This window comes from Marmota monax, unplaced genomic scaffold, assembly GCF_021218885.2.
Source record: "Marmota monax isolate L192 unplaced genomic scaffold, Marmota_monax_Labrador192_F-V1.1 WCK01_AAM20220418_F8-fsc00044, whole genome shotgun sequence".
Lineage (NCBI taxonomy): Eukaryota > Metazoa > Chordata > Mammalia > Rodentia > Sciuridae > Marmota > Marmota monax.
Window position 1 is genome coordinate 10,421,179 of NW_026695198.1, and position 16,391 is coordinate 10,437,569.

The window sequence follows — 16,391 nt, forward strand, 5'->3', positions numbered from 1 at the left end:
TCAAATCTCAAGTCTATCCCTTCCTAGCTGTAGGCTGCTAGCAAGGTGCTGGACCTGCTAGCCTCAGGGTCCCTATATTTAAACCTCAGACATTGGTGGTGAGGGTTGCAGGTTGTAATAAGTTACAAACTAACCACATAAGAAACACATGGTTGATGGTAGTCATTGTTATTATGGAAAGAACTAAAAAAAAAAAATTAAAAAATTCTCTCTCTCTCTCTCTCTCTCTCTCTCTCTCTCTCTCTCTCTCTCTCTCTTTAAAAAAAAAGGTTACTATAAAAAAAAAAAACAAGGGGTAGTGAGGATATGGTGAAATTGGAACCTTTGTACATTGCTGGTGGGAATGTAAAATGGTGCAGACACTAAGGAAAACAGTACGTCGGTTTCTCAAAAAATTAAATATAGAAGTGTCACTTGATACAGCAATTTCACTTCTGGGAATATACCCGAAAGAAATGAAAGTGAAGTCTTGCCGAGATAGTTGTACTCACGTTCATTGAGAGTTATTTACAATAATCAAAGGATAGGAACAACCAAAGTACATGTAATAGATAAAACAAAATAAAATAAAATACAATATTATTCAGCCATAAAAAAGAAGGAGAGTCCATCTCGGTTCTCCACACCGGTCAGACCACAGAGGAGGCCAGCAGCCACCATGTTGGTAAACTGACGTCACCACACCTGTTTTTGACTGACCGCAGCTCATTCAGCCATAGAACAGGTAATTTCAGGCTGCAATTCGCCTGCGGCTTGCAGACAGATTGCTAGGGTTCAGCGCCTGGGGGCTTCTTAAAATCTGATCTTAGCGGAGTGAACACGGAGCGCGGGGCGGCCAAGTCCCGGCTCCCGGAACCGTCCCGGAACCGCCCTGGCTCCGGGCTGCGGAGCCTGCGGAGGCTGCTTCTTGGACCCTGCTAATATCAGAGCAAACACGAAACACCAAGAAGCCGAATTCCAGCTCCCGGAACTGAGCCCGCGGGGACTGCTTCTTGGAGCTTACACTTATAGGAGCTTACACCGAGCACAGAGCGGCCGAGTTCCGGCTCCCGGAACCGTCCCGGAACCGCCCTGGCTCAGGGCTGCGGAGCCCGCGGAGGCTGCTTCTTGGACCCTGCTACTATCAGAGCATACACCAAACACTAAGCGGCCGAATTCCGGCTCCCGGAACTGAGCCCGCGGGGGCTGCTTCTTGGAGCCTACACTTATAGGAGCTTACACCGAGCACGGAGCGGCCGAGTTCCGGCTCCCGGAACTTCCCTGGACCGGGGCTAGGAGCCCGCGGAAACTGTGTCTCGGCCCGGGTCCTGCTGAGGGCAGGTCAGGACTCACCCATTGCTTGGGTTGCCTGGCAAGGGGAACGAAATGCTGCCATTCGCATAGGATACCAACATGGCAGAGATCTGATGTCAGCAGAAAGCGGTGGAGGAGAGATCTTCATCAATACCAGCGGTGACATAAGCAGTTGGTCTCCTGGTAAGGGGGGTGAGGCTCAGTCACCCGAGTCTCCTCAATTTGTCCTCGAGCCAGAGGGAAGGAGCCGGGGCGCCGCCAGCCCCCGGAGCAGGCCCAGCGGCTCGCCAGCGTGGTGACCGCGTGACCCCAATTGGAGAGGGGGCGGAGCGGAGCCGCCACCCACACCCGCCAGGTGGGCAGACCCACGACCCAGTAGTACATGGGCGTGGTAGGAGGGGCAGGGCAGAGCCGCCCTTTGCGCTTGCAAGGTAAACAGACCTGTGACAGCCTGGCGGGTCAGGCCCAGTGGCCTGCCAGTGTGGTACACACGTCACCCCAACTCGAGTAGGGGCAGAGCAGATCCTTATCCCACGCCCGGATCAGGCCCTGCCGGTGTGGTGGTCACGTGACCCCAATTGGAGTGGGGGTGGAGCGGAACCGCCACCCGTGCCCGCAGGGTGAGCAGACCAGTGATCAACCTGCAGATCAGGCCCAGGGGTCCGCAGGCGTGGTAGGAGGGGCAGGGCAGATCCGCCGCCCGCGCCTTCAAGGTAGGCAGACCTACAACAGACCGGCGGATCAGACCCAGGAGCCTGCCGGCGGGGTACAAACACCACCCTAATTGGAGTAGTGACAGAGAAGAGTCGCCTCCCTTGCCAGGAACAGACCCAGCATCCTGCAGGCGGGGTAGTCACGACACCCCAATTGGAGTAGGGGCAAAGCAGAGCCTCCACTCGTGCCCGAAAGGTGGGCAGATCTGCGACCGACCAGCAGGACAGGCCCAGTGGCCTGCTGGTACGCCAGACACGTCACCCCAATTGGAGTAGGGGCAGAACAGAGCCGCCACCAGCTCCCAGAACAGGCCCAGTGACCTGCCGGCGTGGTAGCCACGACACCCCAATTGGAATAAGGAGAGAGCAGAGCCGCCGCCCGCACCTGCAGGAAAGATACGCAAGCAGTATGAAAAGACAAGGAAAGAAAGGACCACAAGCAATGCAGGTCAACGCAACTTTAGAAGAGGTAACAGCTGCAGCAGATGGAATGTGAGATAAAGAATTCAGGATATACATGCTTCAGATGATCTGGAGTATCAAGGAAGACATTAAACAGCAAAATCAGACAATGAAAGATCACTTCGACAACGAATTACGCAAACAAATCCAGGAAGCAAAGGATCAACTATACAGGGAGATAGAGGTTATAAAAAACAAGCAATCAGAAATCCTAGAAATGCAGGAAGCAATAAACCAACTTAAAAACTCAATGGAGAATACTACCAACAGAGTAGAACACTTAGAAGATAGAACATCAGACAATGAAGACAAAGTATTTCAACTGGAAAAGAACATAGACAGCTCAGCAAGACTGTTAAGAAACCATGAGCAGAACATCCAAGAAATATGGGATAACATTAAGAGACCAAACTTAAGAGTCATTGGGATACAGGAAGGTACAGAGCTCCAAACCAAAGGAATGAGCAGTCTATTCAATGAAATAATACAAGAAAACTTCCCAGACTTGAAGAATGAGACAGAATCCCAAATCCTAGAAGCCTACAGGACGCCGAATGTGCAAAATCATAAGAGATCCACACCTAGACACATTATAATGAAGATGCCCAACATACAGAATAAGGAGAGAATTTTAAAAGCTACAAGAGAAAGGAAGCAGATTACATTTAGGGGCAAGCCAATCAGGATAACAGCTGATCTTTCAACACAGACTCTGAAAGCTAGAAGATCCTGGAATAACATATTTCAAACACTGAAAGATAATGGGTTCCAACCAAGAATTGTGTATCCAGCGAAATTAAGCTTCAGGATGGAGAATGAAATTAAAACCTTCCACGATAAACAAAAGTTTAAAGAATTCGCAGCTAGAAAACCATCTCTTCAAAACATCCTAGCCAAAGTATTACAGGAAGAGGAAATGGAAAATAACAATGAAAACCAACAGTGGGAGGTAGGACAGTAAAGGGGGGGGGAAACAATCAAAGAGGAAAACAAACAATGTTTAGTAACAGAAATAAACAAATATGGCTGGAAGAACAACCCATATCTCAATAATAACCCTAAATGTTAATGGCTTAAACTCACCAATTAAGAGACACAGGCTAGTAGAATGGATCACAAAACAAGACCCAACAATATGCTGCCTACAGGAGACGCATTTGATAGGAAAAGACATACATAGGCTGAAGGTGAAAGGTTGGGAAAAATCATATCACTCATATGGACTTCGGAAACAAGCAGGCGTGTCCATACTCATATCAAATAAAATAGATTTCAAGCCAAAGTTAATCAAAAGAGATAAAGAGGGACACTACATACTGCTTAAGGGAACCATACACCAACAAGACATAACAATCATAAATATTTATGCCCCAAACAATGGTGCAGCTATGTTCGTCAAACAAACTCTTCTCAAGTTCAAGAGTCTAATAGACCACCACACCATAATCATGGGAGACTTCAACACACCTCTCTCGCCACTGGACAGATCTTCCAAACAAAAGTTGAATAAGGAAACTATAGAACTCAATAACACTATTAATAACCTAGACCTAATTGACATATATAGAGTATACCACCCAACATCAAGCAGTTACACTTTTTTCTCAGCAGCACATGGATCCTTCTCACAAATAGATCATATATTATGTCACAGGGCAACTCTTAGACAATATAAAGGAGTAGAGATATTACCATGCATCTTATCTGATCATAATGGAATGAAACTGAAAATCAACGATAAAAGAAGGAAGGAAAAAGCATACATCAACTGGAGAATGAACAATAGGTTACTGAATGATCAATGGGTTATAGAAGACATCAAGGAGGAAATTAAAAAATTCTTAGAGATAAATGAAAACACAGACACAACATATCGGAATCTATGGGACACATTGAAAGCAGTTCTAAGAGGAAAATTCATTGCTTGGAGTTCATTCCTTAAAAAAAGAAAAAAACAACAAATAAATGATCTCATACTTCATCTCAAAATCCTTGAAAAAGAAGAGCAAAACAACAGCAAAAGAAGTAGAAGGCAAGAAATAATTAAAATCAGAGCTGAAATTAATGAAATCGAAACAAAAGAAACAATTGAAAAAATTGACAAAACTAAAAGTTGGTTCTTTGAAAAAATAAACAAAATCGACAGACCCTTAGCGATGCTAGTGAAGAGAAGAAGAGAGAGAACTCAAATTACTAGCATACGGGATGAAAAAGGCAATATCACAACAGACACTTCAGAAATACAGAAGATAATCAAAAACTATTTTGAATCCTTATACTCCAATAAATTAGAAGATAGTGAAGGCATAGATAAATTTCTTAAGTCATATGATCTGCCCAGATTGAGTCAGGAGGATATAGAAAACCTAAACAGACCAATATCAATTGAGGAGATAGAAGAAACCATCAAAAGACTACCAACTAAGAAAAGCCCAGGTCCCGATGGGTATACAGCAGAATTTTACAAAACCTTTAAAGAAGAACTAATACCAATACTTTTCAAGCTACTTCAGGAAATAGAAAAGGAGGGAGAACTTCCAAATTCATTCTATGAGGCCAACATCACCCTGATACCTAAACCAGACAAAGACACTTCAAAGAAAGAAAACTACAGACCAATATCTCTAATGAACCTAGATGCAAAAATCCTCAATAAAATTCTGGCGAATCGGATACAAAAACATATAAAAAAATTGTACACCATGATCAAGTAGGATTCATCCCTGGGATGCAAGGCTGGTTCAATATACGGAAATCAATAAATGTTATTCACCACATCAATAGACTTAAAAATAAGAACCATATGATCATCTCGATAGATGCGGAAAAAGCATTTGACAAAGTACAGCATCCCTTTATGTTCAAAACTCTAGAAAAACTAGGGATAACAGGAACATACCTCAATATTGTAAAAGCAATCTATGCTAAGCCTCAGGCTAGCATTATTCTGAATGGAGAAAAACTGAAGGCATTCCCTCTAAAATCTGGAACAAGACAGGGATGCCCTCTCTCTCCACTTCTCTTCAACATAGTTCTCGAAACACTGGCCAGAGCAATTAGACAGACGAAAGAAATTAAAGGCATCAAAATAGGAAAAGAAGAAATTAAATTATCACTATTTGCAGATGATATGATTCTATATCTAGCAGACCCAAAAGGCTCTACAAAGAAACTATTAGAGCTAATAAATGAATTCAGCAAAGTGGCAGGATTTAAAATCAACACGCATAAATCAAAGGCATTCCTGTATATCAGCGACAAATCCTCTGAAATGGAAATGAGGACAACCACTCCATTCAAAATATCTTCAAAAAAAATAAAATACTTGGGAATCAACCTAACAAAAGAGGTGAAAGACTTATACAATGAAAACTACAGAACCCTAAAGAGAGAAATAGAAGAAGATCTTAGAAGATGGAAAAATATACCCTGTTCATGGATAGGCAGAACTAACATCATCAAAATGGCGATATTACCAAAAGTTCTCTATAGGTTTAATGCAATGCCAATCAAAATCCCAACGGCATTTCTTGTAGAAATAGAGAAAGCAATCATGAAATTCATATGGAAAAATAAAAGACCCAGAATAGCAAAAACAATGCTAAGCAAGAAGTGTGAATCAGGCGGTATAGCGATACCAGACTTCAAACTATACTACAGAGCAATAGTAACAAAAACAGCATGGTACTGGTACCAAAACAGGCGTGTGGACCAATGGTACAGAATAGAGGACACAGAAACCAATCCACAAAACTACAACTATCTTATATTTGATAAAGGGGCTAAAAGCATGCAATGGAGGAAGGATAGCATCTTCAACAAATGGTGCTGGGAAAACTGGAAATCCATATGCAACAAAATGAAACTGAATCCCTTTCTCTCGCCATGCACAAAAGTGAATTCAAAATGGATCAAGGAACTTGATATCAAATCAGAGACGCGCCGTCTGATAGAAGAAAAAGTTGGCTACGATCTACAGTCGGTGGGGTCGGGCTCCAAATTCCTCAATAGGACACCCATAGCACAAAAGTTAATAACTAGAATCAACAAATGGGACTTACTCAAACTAAGAAGTTTTTTCTCAGCAAAAGAAACAATAAGAGAGGTAAATAGGGAGCCTACATCCTGGGAACAAATCTTTACTCCTCACACTTCAGATAGAGCCCTAATATCCAGAGTATACAAAGAACTCAAAAAATTAGACAATAAGAGAACAAACAACCCAATCAACAAATGGGCCAAGGACCTGAACAGACACTTCACAGAGGAGGACATACAGTCAATCAACAAGTACATGAAAAAATGCTCACCATCTCTAGCTGTCAGAGAAATGCAAATCAAAACCACCCTAAGATACCATCTCACTCCAGTAAGATTGGCAGCCATTAGGAAGTCAAACAACAACAAGTGCTGGCGAGGATGTGGGGAAAAGGGTACACTTGTACATTGCTGGTGGGACTGCAGATTGGTGCAGCCAATTTGGAAAGCAGTATGGAGATTTCTTGGAAAGCTGGGAATGGAGCCACCATTTGACCCAGCTATTCCCCTTCTTGGTCTATTCCCTAAAGACCTAAAAAGAGCATGCTACAGGGACACTGCTACATCGATGTTCATAGCAGCACAGTTCACAATAGCAAGACTGTGGAACCAACCTAGATGCCCTTCAATAGACGAATGGATAAAAAAAATGTGGCATTTATACACAATGGAGTATTACTCTGCATTAAAAAATGACAAAATCATAGAATTTACAGGGAAATGGATGGCATTAGAGCAGATTATGCTAAGTGAAGCTAGCCAATCCCTAAAAAACAAATGCCAAATGTCTTCTTTGATATAAGGAAAGTAACTAAGAACAGAGTAGGGACGAAGAACAGGAGAAGAAGATTAACATTTAACAGGGATGAGAGGTGGGAGGGAAAGGGAGAGAGAAGGTAAATTGCACGGTAATGGAAGGAGACCCTCAGGGTTATACAGTGGAGGGGGTAGAGAGAGAGGAGGGGAGGGGAGGGGAGAGGTGGGGAGGGGGGAGGGTGGATGATGGGAAAGGCAGCGGAGCACAACAGACACTAGTATGGCAATTTGTAAATCAATGGATGTGTAACTGATGTGAATCTGCAATCTGTGTATGGGGTGAAGGTGGGAGTTCATAACCCACTAGAATCAAAGTGTGGAATATGATATGTCAAGAAATTTGTAATGTTTTGAACAACCCACAATAAAAAATTAAAAAAAAAAAAAAAAAAAAAAGGAAATTCCAACACTTGCTACCATATGGGTAAACCTCAAGGACATTATGCTCCATTAAATAGGGGTAGTCACAAAGGACAAATATCATTCTTATATGAGGTCCCTAGACAGAAGTAGAGACAGAAAATAGAATGGTGGCTGCCAGAGGCTGTGCCAGGGGCTGTGACACAGACAATTATTGTTTAATGAGCCCAGAGTTTCTGTTTTGCAAAATGAAGAGAGTTCTGGAGATGGATGGTGGTGATGATTATACCACTGAATTATGGTCTTTAAAATAATTAGTATGTAAAATTTATCATGTGTGGGGGGGTGGGGGTTGTGGATCAGCAGTAGAGTGCTCGCCTTCCATGTGTGAATCCCTGGATTTGATCCTCAGCAGCACATAAGAATAAATAAGTGAAATAAAGGTATTGTGTCCAACTACAAATAAAAAATAAATATTAAAAAATTTATCATGTGTGTATTTTAAAAAATGACTTTAGAAGAATGATGTTGATGAACTGAAATGTGTACAAAGAGACAGGAATGATCTTGAGCACATTTCATTAAGTTTGATAAAATGCCTTTTTCTGCCTGGGGATTCGCCTACCAAGCAGACTAGGGATCTGTTTTTAGCTGAGGGGTGGGGGGTAACAGAGTCTCTCACTAAGTCACTTAATACAAGGACTGTGGATTTCTAATTGACAAAGTGCCAAACTGGCGGTGATGTGAGGTAGAGGGAGATGATGGAGAGATTTACGAAGGCAGAGATTTGGGGTCAGAAAGTAAGGAGGAGCTTTCTAACAGATCAGGCTGCCTGTGGGGAACTCAGCTGTGGTACAGAGGGTGCTTGTGCATCCTTGGAGGTCTTTCAGCACAGGATAAGTGACTGTCCTACGGGGCTTCTTAGAGAAGGCAGGGTGAGTTGGCTTAAAAAGCATTCTCTGATTTGATAATACAATACTGCTATTTCTAGATGTGTAATCATGGATTCCATTTTTTAATTTAAAATTTAATTTTATTATTTTCTTATTAATTTATTTTCTTATTATTTTTAGTTGTATATGGACACAATACCTTTCTTTTATTTATTCACTTTTATGTGGTGCTGAGGATCCAACCCAGTGCCTCACACATGCTAGGTGAATGCTCTACCACTAAGCCACAACCACAGCCCTTATTTGTTTATTTTGCTGGGAAATTGAATCCAGGGCCTCTTGCAAGTACTGTTGAACTACATTCCCAGCCCTGGAAAGAATATTTCTCATGGAATTGTTCCTCATAGGTTTTTGAGTTGTTGTTGTTGTTTTTTAAGTTTTCTCACTGTGGGAGTGTTTTTTTTTTTTTTGTTGTTGTTGTTGTTGTTTTCTAAAACATACACACACACAGAAAAGTACAGAAAACATTGTAAATGTTAAATATATATGAATATATAAATAAAAACATATAAAATAAAAAACATATAAATAAAAAACATTTATTTATATGTGCTGCTGTCATATATAAGTTAAAAAATTAATTTAAAAAAAAGAAAGAAAAGTACAGAAAATAGAAAAGTCCAGGTCAAGCCACACCTTCTCATAACCGCTGGCAGATCCCCAAGCAGAATGAAGGGGGACCCCTTGGTGCCACCTGAGCCATGCTCTCTCCCCAAGAGCATCTACCACCCTGCTTCTAGTTTTAGTTGAGTTTTCAAGGTAGGCTTTTCAACACAACAGGGGAAGCAGTTGAAAAGCACCACAAAGCCAGTTGGTTTGGCAAATGAACCCCTTTTCAAGCTGTGGGTTCGGCTGCATCTGGCATCTCTGCGTTGGATTTCCTGACATTCCACTGTGAAGGGAGTCCTGGTCCTGCTGTAGACCCTAGCCGTTCGGTTGCTATTTCTCACACTCGAGTTCGACCTGAGCCTTATTTAAATACCTTTTTATTCATCCTTTAATTAGTAAAATTATTTGGCAGGAGCCATTCTTAGCTTGTTTTTCTACCCAGGTCTGCATGACTAAATATATTTATAAATGCAAATGTGTGGGTGTGATGGGGTGTTTTCCACTGACCCACAGATAATCAGACATCCTGCTGACTGACATCGAGCCAGTCTCTGCACAGGCATTTGAAAGCACTAACTGGCGCCATGCGTTCAGTGATGCTGTATTCAGTAAAATAGGACTTCTTTTTTCAGATGTTAAGGACCAGCTCCTTTCTGACTGACGGATGGTTCAGCTTTGCTTCATGTAGTTTTGATATTTATTTTGGTTGGGGGAGAGAGAGGAAGAGAGACATAATGTGACCTGTGGAATTTGTTAATCCATGAAGTAATGCTTTATTTATTCATCATTCAGAAAACATTTCTTGGATACTCACTACTCATGAATATGCATGGGTATGGCTTACAGTTATATCCATTAGTTCTCAATAGCAGAATTGTTCCATATATATAGTTGGCCCTTCATATTCTTGGGTTTTGCATCCTCAGATTCCACCAAATTTGGGTCCAAAATATTTTAAAAAAAGTTATGCATGTGCCAAATATGAACAGACTATTTTTTCTTTTTCAGTCTAAGCAATACAGCTATTTACATAGTGCTGACATAGTATTGGGTATCGTAAGTCATCCAAAGATGATTTAAAGTACATATGAGGGGCTGGTGCAGTGTCTCACCTCTATAATTTCAGGGGCATTAGAGTCTGAGGCAGGAGGATTTCAAGTTCAAGACCAGCTGGCACAACTTAGTGAGACCCTATCTTAAAACTAAAAGGCTGGGGATGTGTATCAGTGTGTTTGAGCACCCCTGGGCTTCATCCCTAGTACTGCAAAAACAAACAAACAAATAAACAGGTAAAATAAAAAACACGTGAATAAAAATAAAGTCTATGGGAGGATATGTGTAGGTTATATGCAAATGCTATGCTACTTTATAAGTGGACTTGAGCATCCATGGATTTTTGTATCCTCAGGGCACACTGGACCTACTCCCCCATTGATATTGAGGGACAACTATGCTCAGAAAGTTAAAACATATTAAAAAGTAAAATGAGGAATTTAAATTTTTGTTTCACACAAACTATGAAGAACATACCAGGCAGTGGAGTATCAGGGAACCCATCTTTTTGTGAAAAAGTTCCAGGTGTGATTTGGAATAATCACACCCCAGGAAGACAAGCTGAGCCTGTGGTCTGACTGTCTGAGCCCCTCGATCTCCAATTTAATACCGACCCCCCCCCCCACCAACCACAGTTGTTGATATTTGGCATCTCTGCGTTTTCACTGCTGTCTCTGGGAAATCATGGATGCCACAGAGGATTTGAACAAGGAGATAATCCTGAGAATGGAGAGAAATGTTAGACTCTAGAACCTCACCAGAGCAGAGTCATTTCCAAGTGAAGAAGTGAGTTCCCCAGTTGGAAATCAAAGAAGAAAAGATGGGGAAATGACTTGGCCAAGTTGCTTACTCTTCTTGTCGGACATGGGTTAGCATCAAGATAGTGCCTGGTGAGATGTGCTACACTGTGAATTTTGGGATGTTCTAGGTAGTAAAAGGATGTCAGAGTTACTGGCTGAAATTCAGGAATTGGGTTCTAGCCCACTCTGTTGAATACTAGTCTTGGGACATTAGATAATATTCCTTAAATCCTCCAAGCCTCATTTTCTTATTACACAAACTAGTAATAACAGCTATTACATTCATCGGCTTCGTATTACTATAACAAAATATCTGACGTAATTTATTTAAAAAGAGAGAAAACTATTTTGGCTTCTGGTTTTAGAAGTTCCTGTTCAGGAATGAGTGGCCTCATTGCTTTGGGCTTCTGACTGGGCAGCACATCATGGCAGGAGCACATGGTGAATCAAACTAACCACCTCGTGAGCCAGACACAGAGAAAGAGGAAAAGACCAGGTTCCACAGTTCCCTTCATGAGCATGACCTAAGGACCTGGGGTCTGTAACTCCCAACCTCCTGTTAAATGCCTCTGTAGCTACATTTTTGCCCAACTTCCTGAAGGTCTATAGTACATCCCAATATCACTACTCTGGGGACAAAACCCTTAACACATTAGAGACATTTAGAGATCACTTATACAAACTATAGCAATACCTGAGAGTTCTTTGAGGGATTTAGCTCATTATACAACTTTGGCTGTTTATTTATTCATTTATTTATCTTAATGTGTTGCCCAGACTGCCTCAAATTTGCAATCCTCTTGTCTCAGTCTCCCAATTTCTGGTATTAACGGAGTGCACGACTGTACCTGACCTGCAAATTCATTATTTTTTTTAATAGTTCATAATATATTTTATTAAATCTGATAGACCCTATTTTTAAAAAATTTGTCCTAATTAGTTATACATGATAGTAGAATGCACTTTGACACATCACACATAAATGGAGTGTAACTGCTCATTCTTCTGGTTGTACATGGTGTAGAATCACACTGGTCATGTAGTCATATATGCACATAAGGTAATACTGTTCAGTTTATTCCACTGTCCTTCCTACTCCCATACCCCCTCCCCTCCCTTACAGTGTTATGGCAAAAGGCGAAGGGAAAACATTTTCTTTTACTATGAGATGATCCTTAAACATCCTATGGAGGATAAAGCAGTTTTTGGTTTTTTGAGGAGGATAAGTGACTCTGAATATCAATGAAGTCATTTTTTTAAACCTGAAAGACTGGTTACCCTGACATCATATAAAACAGTTCTTTTTTTTAAAAAGCCAATTTTATAGATATAGAAACAAAGAACAACAATTTTTGCCTAATTTGGTAGAGGTGTTCCCCAGACTCCTTGCATCCATTTAAATGGTGAGGAAGTAACTGCCATCTAATTGGCTGGATGGAGAACCATGCTACTTGAGAAAACTGGCTTTGTACAGGTTCAAAGTCCACGAAGATCCTATGACTAACCGCCCACCAATCTTGGCCTAATTTCTCTTGATACAGAGATGAGGAACAAGTATCAGTATGTTAGAACTTTGATTTATATGACTCTTATCATGCCATATAAAAGAAAAATCAGGTTTTAGATTAAGGAAAGTAAAGTTCTCTGTGTTGTGTTTTAAAAGGTATGCCCCAACCCCACTGATAATAAATTACTGGCTAAGTTCCCCTGTCTAAAATTCTTGGAACCAGAAGTGTTTGGATTTCGGATTTTTTTCAGATTTTGAAATATTGGCATATGCAAAATGAGATCTCAAGAGGGGACCTTACTCGAAACACGAAATTCATTATGATTCACATATTCCTTATACACACAGCCAGAAGGTAATTTTATACAGTATTTTTAGTGTACTTCTGTTTTGACTATAACCCATCCCATGAGGTCAGGGGTAGGATTTTCCCACTTGTGGCATCATGTCGATGTTCAAAATGTCTTGGATATTGGTGCATTTCTAATTTTTGAATTACAAATGCTCTACCTTTCCATCCTTCTCTAAGTCTAGGTTAAAGAAGCCTTGAGAGCAGGAGTCTGCATTTCAATGCTGAATAGACCTCTGTCTTCCTACAAGATGATTCTGGGGGCTTCACTGCAAAGACCCTAGAGACCCCAGTTTGGCTTGGAACTCTATTCTGTCTCACACTTCAAAATTTGCTTTTTCTTCCTTTTTTTTTCCTCTTAGTTGAATGGAAAACCTACTACTTCACGCATATACCAAAATATTTCAACAATTTAGTAAAGGAATCTAGTACTCTAAGCCTTCAGATTCATCAGTTTATTAAGGTTAGTAAACAATTTTTTAAATAGAGCTTTATAGTTATCCATAATAGTTAGGCTCATCCTGACAAACTCATACATGCATGGAACCATTTTTTTTTCTTTTGAAAAGAATAGCAAAATGAAAATGAAAATATCCTTAATTTTAAGAAAAAACTTTTTTTGGTCTGATTCTGTTTTGTCAGTAGACTTTAATTTTTGCTGTACCAGCTACACATGGTGGTATTCACCTGTAGTTCTAGCTGCTTGGAAGGCTGAGGAGGGAGGATCAGCTTGAACCCAGAGTTCCAGATCAACCTGGGCAACATAGCAAGACAGTTTTAAAAATTTTACTACATGTAAACATTCATGTGACCACCATTGTAATAGGGATCCAGAACAGTTCTGTTACCCACCAAAAAACTCCCTTGTGCTCCCCGCATCCCCATCCCTGGGAACCCCTGATCTGTTCTGTCACTATTGTTTTGCTTCTTCCAGAATGTCATGTAAATAGAAACATGCAGTTTGGGACCTGTTTTTGTTGTTGTTTTTTCTTCAATAATGGCTTTATTGAGATATATGTCACACACCATAAAATTCACCCATTTAGAGTTCACAATTCAGTGTTTTTTTAGCTTATTCACAGAGCTGTGCAACCATCACCACAATTTTAGAACATTTTCATTACACCAAAAAGAAATCCTGCACACATTAGCAGTCACTCCCGGTTTCCCCCAACCCTTGCTTTCTCCTTGCCCTAGCCAACCACTCATCTGCTTTCTGCCTGGACAATATGTTCTAGGCAACTGTTTTTAATTTTTTTTCTTTTGCACTGCTGGGAATTGTACCCAGGACCTTGCACATGCTAGGCAAGTGCTCTACCACTAAGCTACCTCCCAGTCCTTTTTAATAACATTTTGTACATGGCTTTTGATGTTTCCCAGACTGAACTGTTTCCAATTTTACTAATTTAACTTTGCAGAATTTCAAGGTGTTAGAGATAATGTGATTTTTCTAAAGTTTAATATTGTTGGATAGGAACCATTATTATATCTTTAATCAGGAACAGTACTGCAATAAAACACTTTTTCTCTTTTTGATCTTCTACTGGAAAAAAATAAAAATAAAGATCTTCTTCATAGGACTCCTCCAGGATGTAAAGGCCAGCATTGTTTATTCCTGGAATGAACATTCATTGGAAGGGAGTCTCTGAAAGCTGAGTCTTACACTTTCACACTTTTTTTTTTTTTTTTGTAGTGTTAGGGATCAAACCCAACATCTTGGGCATATGAGGCAAATGCTCTATCACTGAACTCTACCTCTAGCCCTGAAAGGTAAGTTCTAAACCTGAGGGTCACACTGTGGACATTTTCAGTTGCCACACTCTGCTGGCCACCCATCCTTGCTGCCTGAGATGATGGCAGTGCCCTACCTCCCAGGTTTACTTTGGGAGAGTCATTTCAGTGAGCCCCAGCTCCCTAACTTAGAGAATAAACAAAATTACAGCTTCTCAGGGTTCTCCCAAGGTTTGATGCATGCATGCTTCTTCGCCATTCCCTCTTGATGAAAGGAAGTGTCACGTAGGACCAAGCGTAGGGTCCAGTCACAGGACCTGGCTCCATATTTGAAGATAGATTCCCAATGTTGGAGGTATATAATCTTCAGCAAGTCACTTAGCTTCTCATTGTCTCCCTGTGGCCGTCTGTTACTTGGTGAATAATAATAGGAGGTCATTTTGAAATTTCACTGTGTTCATTTGTGTGGACGTACTCCAAACACAACAGAGACTTGATAAAAATATAAACTTTTTTTTTTTTTGGGTAGTGGGGAACCCAGTGGTGCTCTACCACTGAGCTAAATCCTCAGCCCTTTTTATTTTGAAACAGGGCCTCATTGAGTTGCGCAGCCTGGCCTTCAACTTGTAATCCTTCTGCCTGAACCTCCTGAGTCTCTGGGATTACAAGCATGTGCCATTACACCTGGTGAGGCTTAATAAATACTTAATATTTGCTTTTCTTTTTCTTAAAAGTCATACGATATTTAGGCCCTAGGAATTGTTAAGGAGCTTTTCCTGTGCAACTTTGTAGAAATTAGTGGAAAGTGATTCCCATACTTTTGTGGGGGTTTTTGTTTGTTTGTTTTAGATCTTGATGTTACCTAAGCTGGTCCCGAACTCCTGTGCTCAAGTTATCCTCCTGTATCAGCCGTCTGAGGAGCTGAACCCAGCTCCCATACTTTTAAAATTTGCAATAAGCAAAGCTTTTGACAAGATCGTGGTCTTCTGAACTCACATGCCTGCTTGGGCTTGAGCCAGCACTGCATTTTGTGATGTTTGCAAAAGCATAAAAGCAAAGTGTGTTGCTAAAAGGGAAAGAATGTCTGGATGAACAAAGATAGACAGTGGAGAAACCCACAACAGGATGATTTGTTTTCCACACATTGTTTGGTCTCCGTAGAAAGTAAAATAAACTTTCTGGCTCATAAGCCCCGATGTCCTTCCAAGGAGGAACCTAAGCCTTCTGAGAGTGCATGATGACTTGTGCCTCCTAACTGAACATTAGCTGATGGTGAGCCACATGACCCGATCTGAAGTTCTTTTCTTTAGATGAAAGATTAATCTGCGGGGACCAAGGAGAAAAAGAAGCTGGGAAATGATTCTTTTGGTCAAAGAAGGGAAAACAAGTTCCTTTCTTAGTGGAAATTATTTTTATAATGGTGCCCTCATAGTTATTATTTGTTTTACTTTTATATCCAGTAATAATTAACTTTCACATAAAATATAATACAATTGCAATTGTGTATTGAATGCATGTCCTCTGTAGAAGATCAATTCCTCAGAATCTGAGGCACAGAGATAATAATTTGCTTATTTAATGACTAAGTAAATGGAATGTGAGTCAGCCTGCTTCCCGAACTGATTTGCTTTTTTTTTTTAACTTTGAAAGGTTATTTTTTTTAAAAGAAATCATAATTATAATATGTGGACGATAATGTCCCTGACT

The 16,391-nt window shown here is 40.7% G+C and overlaps 1 protein-coding gene across 2 annotated transcripts in view; it reads left to right on the forward strand.

Moving 5' to 3' along the window:
- The window catches only part of Lyn (LYN proto-oncogene, Src family tyrosine kinase), a 128,331-nt gene that overhangs the window by 14,891 nt on the left and 97,049 nt on the right, over window positions 1-16,391 (forward strand). The window lies entirely within an intron of this gene.